Here is a 19,973-nt window from a genome sequence, read left to right as displayed (position 1 = left end):
TGGTGTCACCATACTGCCTTGGAGAGTAACCACAAAAAGTATGACATCAATTCATTGCAAATGCAGCCTCAGAGGGACATCCACAATCTTCGCTCTTTTTTTTTTTTTTTTTTCAGTATTCATACCTCTAACTTTTTGAGCACTGGATTTGTACCCAAAGAGAAACAAAAACAAATGAGGCTCTAATGCCAGGCAGTGTTTAAACCACTCCATTATTAAAGCACAAGTTCCAGGTTCTTATCTGCTCTGCATAAGTTGAAAATACATAACTGCCTCCCTCTTTATTCTTCTGATGAATTTTAATTTGTCATATTTCCAAGGCACAGATGATTGTCATTGTTTCATCCCTGCCTGGAAAGCTGCCCTGCTATGATGTTTCTTACCTTCATTGACTCTCGATGTACACATATAAAGATCTGTACACTTATAAACTCCAGGTCTCAATAGCCAAGCCATTTAAATAAGAAATCTTTCCTGTTTTTATGATCTGCCTCATCCCTATCTGAGCTGAAAGATATCTAAATGCTGTATCTTAATTTCATTGCCATACAGATGCAAAAATACAGGCAGAAAGAGATGCTGAAGTGACAAGCTGACATTTTCTATGCTGTTTTTCTGTCCTCTCCAAACAAAAGAGAGGTAGAGGGAGAGGGGAACGCTGGACAGAATTGGTAACTTGAGCAGAATTTTAGACAAAGATTTAGCAAGAAGGGAGAGAAAGAAGGTCACAGTGACACACTGCAAAGTGATGGGATCCCTCTGAAACCATGGTAATTTGAAGACAGCTGCTGACAGTAAAGAAAATTGCAAAACTACAGCCCAAAATTTTATGATAGAAATTAATTATATTAGATATTTGTCATGCAAGCTTTCTAGCTGTCACAACTGGCTTGTACCATCCTTTCCACCACTCCTTTATTTCAAGTCTCAGAAGATTTTTGTGGGAAAGGAAAAGCAAAAGAAGTACAAGTTGTATTAGCTTTGCTCTGGGAACCTGAGTGCTTTTTATTTTACAGAATATGTGCATCAGGGAAATCCTGTACTAGTATATGAGCCACTGAAAACATATATACAACAGACACCAGAGAAAACAAGTCAGAAGTAGGGAAGTTCTGTATCTCTCATGCTTCATCCCAATTGCCAGACATGTTCTTGGGTTACCTCAACCTTCATTTCCCAGGTCTGTTAGATAAACTTTATTATTCATGTCTAGATGTCCCTAGAAGTGCCACCCGCAGCCCAGGCCCACATGTTGCCAGGCGCTGTGCAAAGGCAGAACAAAGCAGCCACTCCTGCCCCAAAGGCACCGGACAGCACAGTTAAAACCATTTTGGAGCAGTGCCCTGAGCAGAGCACACACAGTGGCTCACCTGCAAACACTCTGCTGTTTGCCCTGACATAGCATCCTTCAGCTGCCTGCTGCCAGCCCCCCATTGCTGAATTTTGGGGTGTGTTTTGGGGCACCGGGGCCAGCACCTACCCACCGAGGGGGCTCAGCAGCCTAGCCCCAAGTTAAAGAAGAGATTCTCCACTCATTCAGGAGTAACCCTGAAGTAAGGACCACAGTGTGCTGTGGTCTTTGTCCAGGTTAGCAGCACCCTGAAGAGGATGAGTGGCCTCATACCCCTGTGCAGGATGAAACGAGGGAGCGCTTGTTTCACGGGAGCTGGGGCTCCGTCCTCACGCAAGGCAGCACTGCTGGTGTTGCCGCCTGCATGGCAGGAGCCAGTATTAACCGAGGAACACATAATGAAGGATTCTGAAATTAATTTAAGTTTGTGTTTCAAGTAGCTTTCACAGGGAGCCACACAAAAAAAAGTCTCACAGCTGCTGGGAGCCAGGCAAGCTGGGGCTGGGCCCTGTGCTCATGGCCGGGCCTGAGATTCGCACCTGAAATGATTCATCGCCATGCAGGCGAGCGTTTACTGAAGTACCAGAGAGGAAGGATGACTTAGGGAGTGCTCGGTTTCCACCCAAACAGCACAAAACCAACCACTGGGCCCCCGCAAGCCAGCCTGTTATCTGGCACACCTTCCCCTGGTCTCCATGCGGAGACGCGGCCCTCTTTGGGCAGGCCCAAACCGCAGAAGGAGGACAGGAGGCAGGAGGAGGCCCTGAGCCCGGCCGGGAGGCTGCTCGGGGGTCCCCAGGGTCTTCGGGGGACCCTGGGGTTTGGGGGGGCTCCGGCACGGCCCCTCGGCAGCGGCAGGGGGCAGCAGACGCCAGCCTTGCCCGAGTGGTGAACGGCTCTGGGCTCCCCACAGACACGCTGCTGTGCTCCCAGCCTCTCGTTGGGAACAGGCCGAACAAGTGGTTTTATCGGCATTGCTCCACAACCTGGCGAGTCCTAGCTGAGCTCCGGTGCTGCCTGTAGCCTGCAGTGTGCCATCGGTCCCACACCACTGCCTGCAGTTGTAAAAAAACCACGCTGGGTTTCCTCTGCTTACCCAGCGTTGTTGGTTTGCAGTGTCTCACATAAACGACCCTAGTTTTCTCAAAGTCTCTACTAAAATACCCTAAAACCTCTCCTAAAACACTCAAATATATAAAACGCTGTGAAGGTGTGAAAAGGGATTGCAATTATTCCCCGTGAAAGAGGAGGGGGAGTGAGAGAGCGGTTGTTGTGTTCAGCTGCCTAGCACAGTAAAACCACCACAGTGCCATGCTAAAACCACTGCTGTTTGTAACACCCTTGGACACAACATAAGCAGACTGTAACCAATAGTTCATTTTCCCACTGAAGTTAAAGAGCAGAGAGCAAATCCTCCAGCTGTCTCTCCCACATTAGGGGAAGAAGAGCAGAGCATGGCAGCGGGGCCAAGCCCGGTCCCACAGACGTGTTGGTGTGCGAGGCTTTCCTGCCTTGAGCACACTCAGCCCTGGCAGCCCGAGGCCAAGGCAAGAGCCATTTGGGGATCATTTGTTACTGGGATGCTCAGAATTTGCAGCATCACGATGAGAAACCTGGCAAAAGTTGCTGAAAGTGTTATACTGTGTGAGAACTCCTAAAATAGGCAACAGCAGAGACATAAGCTTTTAAAATTGTTCTCACATTAAAGAAAAACAAAACAAAACCAACTAAACGACCTTTTTTATGCTTTTGCCAATTTGCCTTGTAATGAAAAAGTCACCACCGAGAGATTTTAAAATGATGCTTTTTTCTCTGAGGAGAAAAGGATCGTGCTCTTCTCAACAAAACACAGTTTCATCATAAGTACATGCTGGAAGTAACAGAGTGTACTTCATGTTACAAATAGGCCCCATTAGTAGCCCTTTTGGAACAAAACCCAACATATAATTTATGAGATGGCAGGGCAAGTTGTCTGCAGCCACCTTTCCACTGCCTCAGATGAAGTATCATTTCACTTAAATCTCCTCATGCAAGCCTCTGTGAAATCTATCTTCACACTGAACTTGCTGCACCAAATTCCACATACATTAGCTCCCGTTCCAAATTAAACATTTTCCCTAAAGCATTGTGTTGTTGCTGACAAAACTCCCAACACCACGAAGCTCTAAAGCTGGAAACAAAAGCCTCTGCTTATCAAGCACAAGGGACGAGTTTAGACACAACACATGGAAACAAACACTGCCCAGAGCAGCTTCTCCCAGTAACAGTCAGGAAATTTCCACAACTTGGTGGAAATTCAGAGTAGGGGGCATTTAAATTTATTGGATAAGAAGCCTATATATATATATATTCCGATGTGTCTCGATATCTTTGTTAGAAGTCCCCATTAGCATTGGTACCTTTGACTTAATTCTGCATGAACTTGCAAAAAGCCTTTGAATCAATTCTGCTTTGCTCTGCTATTGTGACTGATAGAGATGGAGGCTGGGGAGTATCAGGGCTACCACTCCTGCCATGTGTGTCATTATTGTCCCCAGTACCTAGAAGTATTTGCCCGTATGTGACAACAGCATGATTCACTGGAAGAATGAAGTAACTTCTGTGTTTTGGGACTCATCCTGTCAGGGGCACATTTTCACTCATTTTATCATACATAAAAGCAGGTTCTTCCTTCCCAGCACATTGATGGAGAGAAAAAAAAGCCCCAGGACAAACCTTTCTAGGCCCTGTAAAATTCACTGAGACGGCTTCAGCAACATCTGTGGGCCCCTTTGCTTATAACCACCCCCGAACTGCTGGATACATGCATCTTCCATACCTTAGGCCAGCATCTGCAGTCACCCAAGTTGCTGAGCAGCAACGGGCAGGTCTGACACAGAGGCAGCTTCAGCTGGCCCCTGGGTGAACAGAGAGCATATTAGCCAAAAGATGTGCATGCAGGGCAGGGGGTGATGGCAAGGGGGCACAGGGAGCTGGGCTCTCCAGGACACCTGCTTGGGCGTCTGCACAGTGCGGAGGAGCTGGGGGAATAGAGTGGTGTTTCGGGGTGTGTTTGGGGTTTGGCTTTTCCGTAATACCCATTCAGGAGGATTCTGTAAGAGACAGCAAATCCCTCTTTGAATGGGTAGATTATATGATTATATTTGTATTTACATTGTGCTCAAGTTCTCTGCCTTTCTCCTCCTTGCTGTCTAACTCATCAAGCCTGCCAGCTGCTTGACTAAGTACACCAAACAATGACAAAGGATCCCAAGGCACAAGAGAACACCCCCCCAGTAATCTCCTTGCTCCAACACAGTAAATAACCAGCATATTTACCAAACTTAAATAGATGTTGAAAGGGGATTTGTGTTCCAGTGCACTCTCTCTCAGTGCCAAGATGCAGAGACATTCCCTAAAGCTTTGCAGGACTAAGCTGAAACCCCAAATCTACAAATACATGAGTTAACCCTGACATGCCTATGCCTTCCTACACCAAATAATGTAATATGTAATGAAACCAAGCAGTTCACATATATTTCAGGCTTGTCATATGATGCTGATCTGCTAGACATTAACAGCTGTAGTTAGCACCCAACAAGCACTTCTCCTTAGGAACAAATCTTAAGAAAGAAACAACACTAATCCCGTGTTCTGGGTGCTGAAAACCATGCAAGGAGGTTGCAAAACCACTCAGCAGAAGAAGAAAACCAAGTGAGAAAGAATGAAAACACCGTAGATCATAGCATGGCTTGAGGGCAAGGTCCCAAGGGAAGGAAAAAGGCCATTTTGGCAGCACAACTGTTCTGCACAGCTCAGACCGCAGGATGGGCAGCAGGCTGAGCTGCACGAGGCCAGCCCTGGTGCTGCAGCGAGGGATTGCAGGGATGCTGCTGGCATGGAGCTGCCTGCTCCCTCTTCCCATGGGCAAGGGCTTTGCTTAGCCCGTGGATGCTTTTTAATCCAATGTCATGGTGTTTTCAAGTGTGCCAATTCCCCCTGTAGCCTGCTGCCAGCTGATTGATGGTTTATGCCATTAACAGTGCCTGAGGATGAGAATTGCTAAAGAGCAGTGGGAATATTTACTTTCTCCTGCTAATGCAAGCAGCAAGCAGACAACTTTAAAAACCTTATAACCTATGTGCAGCGAGCTGCAAACCAAGCCTGGCTGAGTGCAAAAAGGAGCTGTGGGACACTGCTCCATAGGGAGAGACAGTTAAAACCTAACAGATCCTCAGAGCAGAGTGCTCAAAGACAGGCTGTAGCACTCCAGTGCTGCTTTGCCTGCAGGGAGTGACAAAGTAAGAGAGGCGAGCCAGTGGGCTTATTTTCTTGGAAGAGCTGAAAGGAGAAGAACAAGGGAAAAAAAAGAAAAAAAAAAAAAGGCAGCAGCAAGAAAAAGCCAAGAATATTAACTGTGAGCTGCTTGTCCCTGCCTTGTTCTCATTCTCCAGGACTAGACCTTTAGCCTCTGTATGTGCATCTGTAGGCACAGGTGCATGTGCACACACATCCCTCCAACTGCATAACCTGCAGATGCTCAGGCACACTGTACAAAAGCACCTCTGGAAACTCAAACGGAGGGAATCACACATCTCAGTGGCTCCTTTTTTCCCCACCCACATCTCAAAGCTTCACACACATTATTGCAGCTTCTCGACTGAGCCAGCCCTCTGGCACCACCACCCTGCAGCCCCCCTGCTTCTGCGCTTTCATGCCTCTGCCAGAGATACAGAAACAGAGCCCCAGTGGAGGAGTAAATACTTGTTATTATTTGTCGTGACACTTGAGGAAGCATTGGAAAGTTAGGCTACCTTGCTATTTTGCATTGTCCTGTTATTACCCATTGTCAAACTTCCTCTGCTTGTTTGCTGCGCAATTACTCATCTCTCGGGGAGCAGTGGGGGAAGAGACTGGGTATGGGGAGCAGAGAGTAGCAATTTCACCAAGAAATAATAGTAACAGACCAAAATTAACTGATTACATGGATACATCAGTGCAAATGAGACAAGAAAGATTCCCGGTTGTGTTATCTTCAAATTGCTACCTGCCGGTGGCTGTGCCCCTGATTACCCATGTCAGCTGCAGCGGGGCAGTGAGCGATGGGCCGGCTCCAGCCCCCAGCCCTCCTTCTGCTCATTAATTTCAATAACAATTCCCTGCGAGTGCACCAGGAGCAGGCTGTGTGTGTTCACTGTAATGCTGTAAATCTCCTTGGTTGGTGTGTTTGAGCCCGAAAGATGGATTGAGGTCTTTGTTTCCAGGACCACAGAACAGAGCAGCTCCTGGTGTGCACCCAAAGTATCTGGTATGTACATCCCTCCTGCCCTGCACACCAACCAACCTGCTCTGTGCCTCGTCCTAGCCTTCAGGTAATGGTAAGGCTGCTGCAGAGCTGAGAGCATCACCTGGATGTGACCTCCCTCCCCAGCACCAGCTGTGCTTGCCACAGCCAGGATCCAGCCACTGATGTTAGTATGCAGTTCTGCAACTGTTCATTGAGCCAAAGCACTGGACAGGTTAAAAATAAAAATTAAAAAAAAAAAAAAAAAGAAAAAGAAAAAGCAATGGTATGAGCAGCTTTCTTATTTTTTGCAGTGAAAGGGGAGATGACAAGGTAGGACTTTGTATAACGCAGGAAATGAGCTCCTGGACAGCATCACAACCTCCCTGCCCTCCTACAGCATGGGGGCAGAGAACAGCCCTGGGATTTACCACGTCAGGTGTTACACTGGCACCACCCTGGGTGGATGAAAACCTTCCCCTTGCACTTTTCCCTCTGGAAGCAGCTTTGCCTGCAGTCCCCTGCTGAGTGCTCACACCATGCATGGCACCAGCCCAACGGGGAGACTGGCAGGGAGATGGCACGGTGACAGTACGCTGCCCAACAATATTGTATTTGAAGATCCCAAAGAGAAATAATTAGTCATGTTCCCCATCAGAAAGGTAAACAGTTACAGTGATGAATGATGTTGTGGCAGTGCCTATAATTAAGGAACTGCCAGCGTTATAATTATAAACTAATATCTTCAGCAGCTGACAATTCAGCTGTACAGCAGGAATGGTAAAAATGAGACTGTCAGTTCCAGAGTTATAGAGCAGCGATTAAAGTTTTAGGGAGTTTTCTGACTTCTTGCTAATTAAGATGTGTTTCTTGCTTACTAAAAGCATTGGGGAAATTTCAGCAAGGTCCTTATGTTAATGAATAGTGGCTTTCCTTTAACTTTCCATTACTCCTACATCCCGGCACAGGGTGGGGACATCCCAAAGCCACCAAGTGTCTCATTAGGTTTCCTCCAGGGCCTCCTATTAGACTGAAGCCTGTGACACTGTGCCTTCAGAGCACTGGGCCAGTTATTGCTCAGTGCTGCTGAACTCTATCTAGAAGGTGCCCTAAGCACCACCAGACATTTATTTATCCTTATCTAAAATTTAAGAATATGTTTTAAATAAAACTTCATTAAGCACAAAGAGGCAGCTGAGAACTCACCAGTTTGCAATATCCAGACTATTAAAAACCAGGCAAAGCTTGGCTCCTGCACCTTGAGCCACCCCAGAACACAGGGGCAGCACCTATTTGGGGAGTTTTCTGCAGAAAACTTGCCCGCCCCACTGCACTGTGTAGGACTGACAGGGAAATACCACTGGGTAAGTGATGCCACTAGGTCAAGCTGCTGCAAGCCAAGTCCAGGTGAAAAAAAAAAAAAAGATAAAAAAGATGTCCTTGAAGCCTGGGATTCTGCATACTGGTCCTGGGCCCAGCCCCAGGTGGACACAGCCCCCCTCACCTCCCTGCCTTCGCAGCACCAGCTTCTAAGGGGGGCCAGGGTCGGGCTTTCCCTTTCCCCCTGCCTCGGGGCACATGGAGATGCTCATCTTTGCACAGACATCCACTGCCTGGAACACCACCCACGCTGGCACAGGTTTCTGAGAGCAGATTCGTGTCCTTCAGGCCTGGCACAAGGGTTTCCACAGAGCTCAGCAGAGGCAACACCTGGGTAAAAACCCTGCTGAATGAGGTGTGCTGTGTCTGTTACCCAGAGCCGGTGTTCCCTGGCACTGCTGACACGGGAAGAGAGACACGAAGCCTGCTGGGTGGGTGACAGCTCCCCCCAGCACCACGTGGCACCAGGTGCTTGCCCAGGTGGGCCCATGAGACCATGCAGAGCTGTCCCCGAGCACACCAGGCACTGCCAGCAAGGTCAGGCTGGGCAACGAGGGGTTCAACAGGACAGAGCAATGCAATGGTAGCGGCCCAGAAATGTCCCTGCTCCTTGCCTGGGGATGGTGCCCCTATTGAAACCCCACAAACCACAGCCCAGTGCCTTTTCCATAAGCTGAATGGGAGTTTTTGAGGTGCTGGGCTGAGGGCGGGAGGATGAGCCTCAGGGCAGGGCACGAGCAAGGACAGAAACCACAGCTTGTTCTTCACTTCTCATGCCAGGGCTGCTTATGCGAGATGTTAATTTGAACTGGCAGCAGATTTTGCATAAAGACATCTCAGAACACCAGGCAGCCCCAGCGTTTGACACGGGATTTAGTTTCCATGTTATTAAAACCTTACAATGAAGTTTTCCAGTGCAGCCCTTGCTTCAAGTTCTGCTGCAGAGATCTTCAATGCTAGTAGAGAAGGCTCTCTCCAAACGGTAAATGGTGGCATGTTATTACTCTTACCTGTGCTTGGCCTCAGTTTCTTCTCTGTAAGAGAAGAAACTGAGAAACTAAGAAACTTCACTAAGAAACGTTGAGGTTACATCTATGGGATTTGTGGCATCTTTCCTTTCCGTGTATGTGACGGGACTGCCTAGAGCTTTTATCCAGGAACAAAGCATCTGCTGCTGATGACACTGGAACCATTTGTACAGCATCCTCTTTCAGTCTGGAAGCTATTTATTTTATCCCTAGCTAAAAGTGTTTCGGCTAGCTCTCTTTTTACAACTAGCTTCAACAAAGTGGTTATCACTCCTCAGAGAATCCTCCCTGAACAGCTTGCATTTCCCCTCTAAAACCATAAACAGCCAATGAAAACAGCTTCTGCCTCTTTTTTTTTTCCCCTTCCCTAATTAGAAAAAACCCTCCCAAAACCTTGAAGTTGCATCTCTAGAAGGCTGACGGGGCAAACCCTGAGTTCATTCACTTGTTCTGCACATCCAGCTCTCCAGGTATCATGCAGTTCTTATCTACATACTCCCAGCTCTTTGTTCAAGTGCCCTGTCTCATATCAGAAATAAAAGCAGCAGCTTAGTTTCCTCATCAAGACCCCGTGAAAGGATTTATTTTCCCCTCTGCCCGTGTCTCTGCTGTTACATGCAGCTGCCTGGCCAGCAGCACCTTCCCCTGGCAGTGCTCCCTGCTGCATCCAGCACAGTGCTGGAGCAGAGCTCAGTCTGGATCTATCCCAGCTTGGGGCAGATCCTGGGCTGGCTCCTTGTGCCACTGAGGACTGACCCTGAGCAAAAGCAGGGGAAAGACTGCTGCTGTTTGCCTGCACCGTCTGATTATCTGTAGTGTTCTTACACACAGGCACAATGTTAATGTCAAGGAAGCACATTTCTGTCTGGTGTCCTCTCTTATTTATTCTGCACTCTTCTTAGGATACTTGAGAGCAACTCCTATATGCAATTTATATATGTATATAACTGTAGATATGAGTGAGAGATTTTTAATAAAAAGAGGATGATATTTGCTACAGGAAATTACGAGTAGTTGTATGCATACACAAACACATCCTGATCCTTTGAAGCCTTTCAATTTCTCAAAGGAAATACTTCTAGAGAAGGGTGAAGCTCAAACCAAGAGCTCAGCAACAAAGAAGGGGATGAATGTACACTCGAGCACTTCTCGTGAGCTCTGATCCAAGAGGACATGTATTTTTATGAAAGAGGCATGCAAATAAGTTGTCCTTGATAGCACAGCCACTCTGGTATAAATGTTTACCCTCCAGTTCATGTAAGGTAACACACATGGATGGTAACTACCTGGCACGGCAACTGTGAGCTTCACCTTATAGCTACAGAAAGAGTGGGGTTTCACTTCTTCTCCACCCTAATATACCTGGCAGAGAACTGAGGCAGCCTGATCTGCCACCTAGTCACCGACACAGCACGTTAGACCTTCAAGCTTTTGTTTTCCTCTAACACTATTACGATTGCTAATCAGCATAAAGCAGGCTGCTTCAATCTGCCTGGCCCTGGGAAAACGTTAAGTAATAACAGTTTTGTGCAAGCTGCAGACGAGCGTCTTTATTAAAAACCTCCATCAAAGCCCACGCCCCGTCCAGCCTATTCATGCCACCGCTCGCATTCTGAACGCGCTCATGCTCTGAAGAATCCTGACGGATCGGAGCCGTAGGAGGTAAACCAGCAGATTGAAGAGGTTAAATGTATTTCTTTACTAATGGGACTGATGCCGTTCAAAGCTCCCATAAAAATTCAGCATCAAGAGCTTCCTAAGCTCATGGGTTTTATAGCCTTCATGATCACTCAACCTTTAAGCAGATACAAAGGAATTTTTTCTCCGCCTCTCGCTGAATATATCCATCTCCTCGGGAGCAAGTGAAAGACTTTTCTATAAAACTTGATAAAATTCCTGTGACGGCTCATTAATTCCAGTCACTTCAGCAGTGACTTCCCCACCACTTGTAGCACTCAGAGAGGTTATAGATTGCCTTCGTAAGGATGAATCCTATTCATTAGCCATTTCCCTGCACTTGCATATTAATATTGCCTGGCCTTGTTAAGTAGAGAAATCTATTCTTTTTTTTTGATCTGTTTTTAACAAGCATTTTTTTTCCTAATGAGTTATCCTGCCTCCGGAAGCTCTGTGAAATTCCCCAAGCAGCCTCCTGGGGAGCTCTATGGATATTGTGCTTTTGCCCCTGTTCTGGTGGCAGATTTAGGAACTCCCACACCGCACACCCTCTACTCCACTTCGTGGAGACTTAATTTAATCGGTCAGAATTTTTCTCTCTCTTTCACATGAGGTCATAATCAGGGTCTGGTGGTGAGAACAGGAAATAATGATGACAAATAATGCACGTGACAGGTCTGAAGCACCTTGCAGCAGCCACTCGCCCTCTCTGCAGCTCAGCATCCCCCCAGACAGCACAACCCCACCAGGCCCCGCCGATGACACTCAAGTAACTCAAAATGAGAACGATTTGGCACCAGCAGGTAACTCACTACCAGAGAAATCTCTTTTATCCAAGGTGGAGAGAGTTCTGCTAATTTATTTGACTAAAATGAGAGCTGGTTGAAATCCCTCAACTGTGCATTATTGAGTAAAATTAATTTTCTTATTTAAACAGAAATTTTGAAGGACCTTGGGGAGAGGTGGTGTACTGGAGAACATCTTACTTGCTTGGCACCTGACAGCTAAAAAGTTTGGAGGTTTCCATGAACACGAGGCCCCTTGTGCTATTAACTACATAAGGAACAGTGTTATACACTGAAATAAGAAATGCAATTTTCTTTTGATCAGCTTCCAAGATTAATAGCTGTACAAGAACCTAATCCTTTCAGAAACCCAGCACAAATATTTCCCTCTTGCATCTTACAATAGAAAACTGTTCAGACAAAGTGGCTACATAAAAAATTAGCAACTAATTTGAGCTAATTTGGTGATTATGATCAAGCTGCAAGAAAAGAATCGTAGACAAGACAGCTGAGAGTTCCCCCTTAATAAATGACAGCCCAAAACTACCCCTGGCACTGACAACACTCCATAAGCCAGGATGGGCTCAAACTCATGGCTTCTGCTATCATCGGTATGGTCACACTTTCAATATTATAATGGGGATTTTCTGATGAGCTCTTGCTGCTGTTTATAGCACAAGTCCAGGCATAGCTCATTCTACAAGAATACCTTTGGCAAAAAAATAAAAAAATCCACATGTTACAGCTTTTTGACAACTTACTATTATTGCAGTTAAGTGATTTCAGACAGGAGACAAGGTAATTTCCCAGAATTATCCATTGGGTCAGGACCCTCCCATGTGAACACCTATGGAGAAGAGAGCTCCTGCTGTTCCAGCTCTAGCAGAACATGAGCGTGAGGGGAAAACACACATTTTTTTTCCTTTATGATATAAAGGAACTTCCATACTTCTATCCTTTAAAACCTCTAGTGAATTTCTTTGTGGTAAAAGTACATAGAAAATCTCAACTATGAGGTTTGGCTCCTGTAGAACAATATTCTGGCTGTGAAACCTGGACTTCCCTGCATGCCCACTACTCTGCACTGGAGCCCCCAGGGTGAGCATTGCTCTGTGGCTGTTAATTCTGCACTGTGATTTACTCTGACTTGACACACACCGTCCACAACAACAGAAGTCCTTTTTTTCTGCTCTTGTAAGGACTTGCTTCTCATGCTCAGAAGCAGTGCTGGGTGGTTGGTTCACTCCAGAGTGTCTCCAAACACCATCAGCTGTGCACCAGGTCCTCTGCTTTTTCGGGAGCCTGTTCCCATCATGGGGCTGTGCAAATGGCTGTGGGACAACAGACCTACTTTCAGCATCCTTTAAATCAATGCTGACTTTGGTGCTGAGCCTTCGCCCTCTAGATCTTGCAGCTACACTGATGCAAGGCTGACATAAACGAGATCAGAAACATTATTCATCACTTTTAGAAGCCACTTGGCTGTATTTTTCAAGAATCATGACACACTCAGCTGAATTTTACCAAGAAATCAATTATCTACTAGCTATTACATTTATCAAAATAGGTCTCCAGCGAAGTAAATCATCCTCACCTTGCTCAAGCTGCTAGCACCAAGCCCATTACACAAGCACACCTCCCATTAGGGTGGATGGCAATATATGAACCCGGTACAGCTGACAGACATTTCCAGAGGATAATTATGGAGATTGCTAGAATATCAGTTACTTTGACATGTTAATGGTTTCTTTTTAATTAGATACACAGGCACAGAGGTGATTGCAAATAATTCAGTTGTTGCTGAGCTGACATTTCTCTGCCGGGACAGGTCCCCAGACGCACCTCGCTCTGCACCAAAGAGCAGCCCATGGAGCACGGGAAAGTCCTTCAGCAAGACCAAGGCTGGGAGCACCATTTGGGAGCCAAAACCCAGCCCTACATGCCTTGTTCATCCCAACCTGCCCTGCTCACAGTGGTGCCCCAGCCTGGCCCAAACCGGAGGTGAGGCGGATGGGGTTTGGGTCACGATTTGCTGATAAACCACGGTGTTCCCATAAAAGTAGAGTCATGTGCGGTGTGTGAGCTGCAGCAGTCACACCTGTCATTATTTAAGCTATAGTGAGTGGCAAAATACCTTGATTTTGTGAACGGGGTCACAGCAGACCCTGCCTTGCCTCTGCAGGGACAGGGTCCCTGGGCAGTGGGGAAAGCACAATGGGCAGCAGCCAGGGTCCCAAGAGCAGCAAGGCTCTTAGCTCTGGCTTGTAAGCTTCATCTCCACTCTCAGGAGGTAGCCTGCCCAGTTCCCGTGCCAGAACCCAGCAAAAAGTTGCAGCAGAGCCTCCAGGCACTGCCTTGTCACCTGCCCTCAGACCTGCTGCTGCCACCTCCGAGTGCTGGGGCTGCTTTAGGCAGGAGATTGTTTCCTCCTCTGGATTATTTTTGGAAAGCAATTAGAAAATAAATCGGTAAGTGCTCTTTTAACCTCAGATATGAATACCTCAAAGAATTACCTTGCCATTACATGGAATTTATGATTCTAGGTATGTGGATTTTCCATAACCCCCAAGCACCAGTAAGAATCACTTTGTCAGGCTCTCAGGGTCACAAGGAGTTTGTTTATGGGACTCCAACTCAAGGTGCAGGTGTCAGTACACATGAAAGGAAGATATTTGTATATGGTGACACAAGGCCTTTCCACACAGAAACATTTCAAATGTTAATTCCTTATTTAAAATCCATTCTGCAGACCCATTTCATTTTCACATCCTGTGAGCCAAATTTCACAAAGTTCAATCCCTTTCCCAGCAAACTGGCCAGCAAAGCAGCTCTCAGCTCACTCGAGACACCACAGCTGTGGCACTGCCACAGACCAGAGCTGACATTTTCCATTTTCCCAGGAATTTCTTCCTTGCAGCCCAGAGCGAATGGCACTGGGTAAAAGAGCAGCGAGCTGTAATGTTTAACCCTTTGTTTTTAGGAGCAGGATGCAAAGCCCTCTGAATTTCCAGAAAGGATGTGAGCTCTATTAGTTTCCCAGTGTCCCATGGCAATCCCATTGGCATACTTTGGCCTCTACACAGAGGCTACGAGGGTAAGGGGCTGGCCCAGTAACTGCCCTTTGCTAGGATTTAAGGAAAAGAAAGCCTCCACTCTTCTCCATGTTGCTTGCAACAGGCTCCACAAGGACAGGAGCCGCTCTGCTCAGCATCAGCCATTCTTGCTCAAAGACAATCTTCTGTTGTACAGACATAGAGTTACTACATGTGGCATTCATAAAAACAATGTCATTTTTAATGTCTTTTTAAAATCAATTTAGTATCAGACATTGCAGCCCATTTTATTTGATGGAGTCTGACAACTTTGTCCAAAAAATTAGATTTCTTTAAGCTGTAAATAGTCTTCAGCGGAAGCGGATTTAAATACAAACTAAAGTTGCCTCACACTATGCTGTGAATCACAAGGGAAACATAATTCATTTGCAGCAGTTTTCAACAAGAAAACTTGGCAGTCTTTCAGCAAGTTTCATAATTGCTCTATTTTAAACTTCAGCTCAGAAAAAAATGCTTGAGATAGCTCTTAGTTTTATTGAAAGGTTAATTTCACACCTACAGAAAAATATCAGCTTTCCATTAGCTCTAACGGAGTGTTAAATGCGAAAATTGCAGGCCCCTCGCACAAACGTGCGGGGCTTGGTGCGTTGCTAACCCGCGCTGCGTTTCCATTCTTCCCGAGCAGAAGAAACAGCACAGCAGCAGAGGAAAGCAACCCATGTATGAGGCCAGGCTCCTTTCCCGTGCCTTCTTATCGCCCGTGGGCTGCTGTGAGGTGATGCCAGCACCACAGCTGGGAGCTCAGTGCACAGGATGCTGCTGCAGCATCCCACGCTCATCCCAGGGCAAATGGGGACGTTTCCCTGGAACGAGCTCAGAGCCAAAATCCCAATTCTTTGCATTTGTAGCAGTGGTTTTTGTTGTCTCTGATGGGTACAGACACTTCCTGGCTCCTGCAATCGTTACTTCTCGGAGCAACAAGTGTGTGAGTGTTCAATGAGGGGGCGGAGGAGCCGAGCATATAAAGGAGCGAGTTGGTGCAGTTGCATGCACAGGAAAAGCCAGTCAGAAAAAACATAGCTTCTGCCTTCAGGAGAACTATGATTCAGTCACTACTTCATGGGATGGGTGGGAGGAGAGTCGCACTGAATTTTTAGCACCTGAAGTTCAGTCTCACCAGAATCTGTCAAGGGAAGAAGGGGAGGCAAGGGTTAATTAACCCCTGTGCATCCCAGTGCCACGGCTCTCCGCAAGGTGCATGGAGGAATTCATGGTGCTCCCTTGAGTAGGCAATGTGCCCTGGCATTGCTGCAGGCTCCCCAAGGTTAAGGGACACACTGGGGGCACAGGATTTTGGCACACGTGTGGCCTCCCAGGATCCCCAGGAGGGATCTGGGAGGGGAGGCACAAGATCTGCCAGGGATCTAAGTATTTCTGCCAAGGAAGGTATCAGTAAAATAACTGAGTTTCTTCAGTTTGCTTCCTTTCTTGTTCTGAACAAGTTTCTAGTTCCTCCCTGTAATTATAAAAATAAATAACTTAGATGTCTTACGTTCTCTTGTCTAGAAGCAGCAGGAAGAAAATGTAGCTTATGAAAGAAGCTGCTGCCTTTGTAAAATTAAGCTTTCTTTTACCATTTACAAGTTATCAGCATTGCAGAGGATCCTGGCAGGGGTGAGCCGTTCTGCAGGAGATGGATGGGCGATTGCTGAACAAAGGCTTGCACAATTTGGCTGAGTTAGTGGAAAGTAGGGGAAAAAAAAAAGTTGAGTGCCCAGTGAGAGCACCTCCAGGCATCCCTCTGCACATCCCAGGTGAGCACCATCGCTCATCCAAAAGGCAGATAACCTTTCTGCTGCTATCTGACATTCAGTCTCTGGCCTTTAGAATCGCTGCTCTCCTGATCTTCCCCATGTAAATCATCACACTTCCCCTTTTTATGATATTCTAATTAAGAAAACTGTGATAACAGTAACTAATTATGTCCATAACACATTTTGAAGCGATCTCTCCGCCTGTCAACACTCAGAGCTGGAGTCTAAACTTTGGCAAGTGTCCCAGAGCCAAAAAAGGGTACGGAGCAAGATGCCAGTAACCTCCTGTCATTAATCTCGGATGAAGAAGTTCCTATGAACAACCAGAGCCTTGTTTGCCGTCAGTCTCCCACATCCCCATACAACTTTTCTGATACAGCTCCACTCTCCTAATAGCTCACTCAAGCACAGTCTGTCGTTTTACTATCCCATTTTCCTGAGCAAACAGTACCCTATGGAAACGAGCATAAGGGTTGGGTATTAGGATGCACCACGAGCAGTATTTCATCTTTTAGGAGACACTGAACTACAGTAGTCCTTTAAAACACAGCAAACAAATCAATGCGAATAAAAAGCTTCCCCCCGCACACACAAAATCATCAAGTTCTGCAGCTGGAACATCAAGGTGACAACATCTGTCATCCAGCTGGCAGGGGCTGCGAGGTGCGTCGCACCAGAGGAAGGCTCCCCAGGCTCTGCTTTCTCCCTGCAGTCAGAAGGGAGAGCTTCCAGAGCTCCAGGAGGAGCCAAGACACAGGGATTTCCATGTGTGGGGGAATACAATTGCATTTCAGCATCGTGACAGAGTGATGCTCTGCAGCCCATGTATCAGGTTGAGAAAAGAAACAAAACCCCTACATTTCAGAAGTTCCATCAGTGCTGTAATTAGCAGACCCTCTCACAACTGCTTGAGGGGCTATTGGTCACATCTCATGGGTAAACTTCTACCACGTCTGACACAGTGGGGTCCTTCGTGCCATTTAGAAAGCCGAGTTTATTAAAAAGAGTAGATAACAAGCCTATTAACTGCATTAATTTCATTTAAGTTATCATGATTAAAAAATGCACAGCTTTTGCCGGGTGCAGTGCAGTTCCTCAGAAGTGGCAGGGGTGAATCACAGCCAGGCAAAAGCAGCCCTGATCACCACCCCAGAGGCACTTGCAACTTCTTTTACACCTTGCTTTAAGTAAGAAATATAGACTCATCCTTCCGTGACACAGGGTGCACACTCAGAGCCCCAGGCAGCCTGGTTGGATTTCAGGGGTGACACTTAGCACACCTTGGCACACAGCAAGCTCTGCCCATGAGCTAACACGTTTCTGTATGAACTGGGGGCAATATCGGGATGCAGACTGACCAAAAAAAGCTTGCAAGGCAGCCATGAAAAAACACTAGCCAGCACAAAGATGACCAATTGTTTCCTTTTGATGCTGTTTTCCAGAGATTATCAGCTGTTACAACAGATTTTTAATTTCATTTATACCATTGCAAAGTATATTGGGGATACTTGCATGTCCCCTTCACATTCACCCCAAGAACAATTTTATGTGGCTAGTAGTTTTTCTAAGAAGCCTTTTCTGGGGATTTTAACCATACAATGGGATGCAACTCAGCATCTGTTCCCTTGGCAAACTCCAGGCTCACATTTGTTTGGGGATATCAGCAGCTTTATTCATTATTAAGGAAGATTCGGATGCCAAGGAAAGATTGGCATGTCTGAGAGATGCTCACAAATTGTCCATGAGTTTTAACACATGCCTCCCTATTTAAAGTTTACCCCAGAAATATGGCATCGACCATCCTCTTGTCCTTAAAAATATTTCTAATTCATCAGCGGATGGTTTAGATCAAAACCAGAAAGCAGGAACAATTCCAGTGAACTGTCTGTGAGCAGTCCCTTGTCTGGAGGATACCCATCCATAAGTGATGAGCTGTTGATCACACTTTAAAAAAAAAAAAAAGAAAGATACAAAAGTGCCTTGTAAATGACTGCTTATTGAGAAAGAGATCTAATTTGCAGCTTATCACCTGGCTGTGTCAGCTCCCATCAATAGCTGCCACCGCGTTACTGATGGATGGCACTTCTCCTCCAGCCCGTGGTGCTGCTGTCATGATCCTGGGGAAAGCCTGGCCAAAAAATAGTGCTGCTGCTATCCAGAGCATTAGAGTTCCTTGCACAGAGGAGCACAGACAGCACTGATGAGCCCTGCAGGCTCCAGTAACACCATTTCTGCCCAGATACATCCAGCTGGGCAAATGGCAAATGGCCACGGTGGCAAGGCAGGGGCAGTGAGCCCAGCTCCCTCTGCTCTGTTAGAGGGAGGAAACGTGGGTTGGGCAGGTTGCTCTCTGGGACAGCCTTGGCCACACACCACTTTGGTTCACTTTTATACAGGAACCAAGAGAGAAAGAGAGAAATCAGCAGCTCTTCCCAAGACAACAAACAGCTGAGCTCTTAAAGAGGCAGAACGGGGCTGACCCCTTCCACACAAGGTCCCACCTCCTATAACCTCACAAAGAGAATCTCTTTTGAGACACAATTTTATGCACCTTTTCCAGCCATATATTTGAATATTTTCCTGCATATAGAGATCTGCTTCACTATCCTTTTAGGATAAGCTCTTTAACCACTGACCTCCACCTATAAAGCCTGTCTTCTGGCTGCAGCGTTAAAACACAAGCAGACTCAAGGCAGCATGACAGCATGGCTGCGTATCTTCAGCACAAGCCATAAGCTTGCATTTGTGACTTTAAATGCTTGCATGCATGCACAGCCAGCTCTGATTTACTGGGGCTGCAGCCCCAGCTCAGCAAATCCAGCCAGCTTGCCATGCTTTTACATGCTCAGCTGTGTGCTGCAGCAGCTCAGCAACAGATTGAGATGTCCCTGCCCCTGACAGAGGGAGGAAGAAAGCCCACAAGCCCTTCAAAGCCATCCTTAGATGTGAGTTAGAGCCCAAGCTAAGTTAGAGCATGCTAAGTTAATTCACTTTAACCACCGGGAGGGCAAGGAGCAGCCTCTCTCCCAGCACAAGTGTGTCCAAGCATCTCATCTAAAGTTAAATGCCTTGCTATAATTTTTAGTAGGTATCTTGAAAGAGGCTGTGTGAAGATGCAATATTGCAGAGTCCAGGTTATTAGCATTTACCTTTCAGGAGAAGTTGTTTACAGAGATAGGAAGGGAAAAAAAAAAAAAAAAAAAAAAAAGTAATACATAGGGTAGGTGCAAAATCTGTTGTGTATGAGACTCAAAACTACACAGTGATTTGTCTGGGTAAAGGTTATTTAATTTAGTGAGATATGTTGTGCTCAAGTGTTTCAATTAGAAACCTGCTCTGAGCTGAGGACCTTTGATTAGACCAAGAGGAGAGCAGTAATCACTTGGAGTGCTGCACACAAGGGGTGAGCAGCCACACAGAATATCTAATTTGTGACTTATTTAGGCACTGCAAAACCACACACCTTAATCTCTAGATATGCTGCTTTATGCCACATGACTAAATGCTCCTTATATGAGCAGACAGCCACTCTCAGTCAGGTCATTTATCAAAATAGAGCAAAAATTTAAGCAAAAAAAAAATTGCTTTCAAAATAGCAACCCAGCAATCTTGTCCTCTCTTG

This window comes from Aythya fuligula, chromosome 10 (genome assembly GCF_009819795.1).
Source record: "Aythya fuligula isolate bAytFul2 chromosome 10, bAytFul2.pri, whole genome shotgun sequence".
Classification (NCBI taxonomy): Eukaryota; Metazoa; Chordata; class Aves; order Anseriformes; family Anatidae; genus Aythya; species Aythya fuligula.
This window is presented reverse-complemented; position numbering follows the sequence as displayed.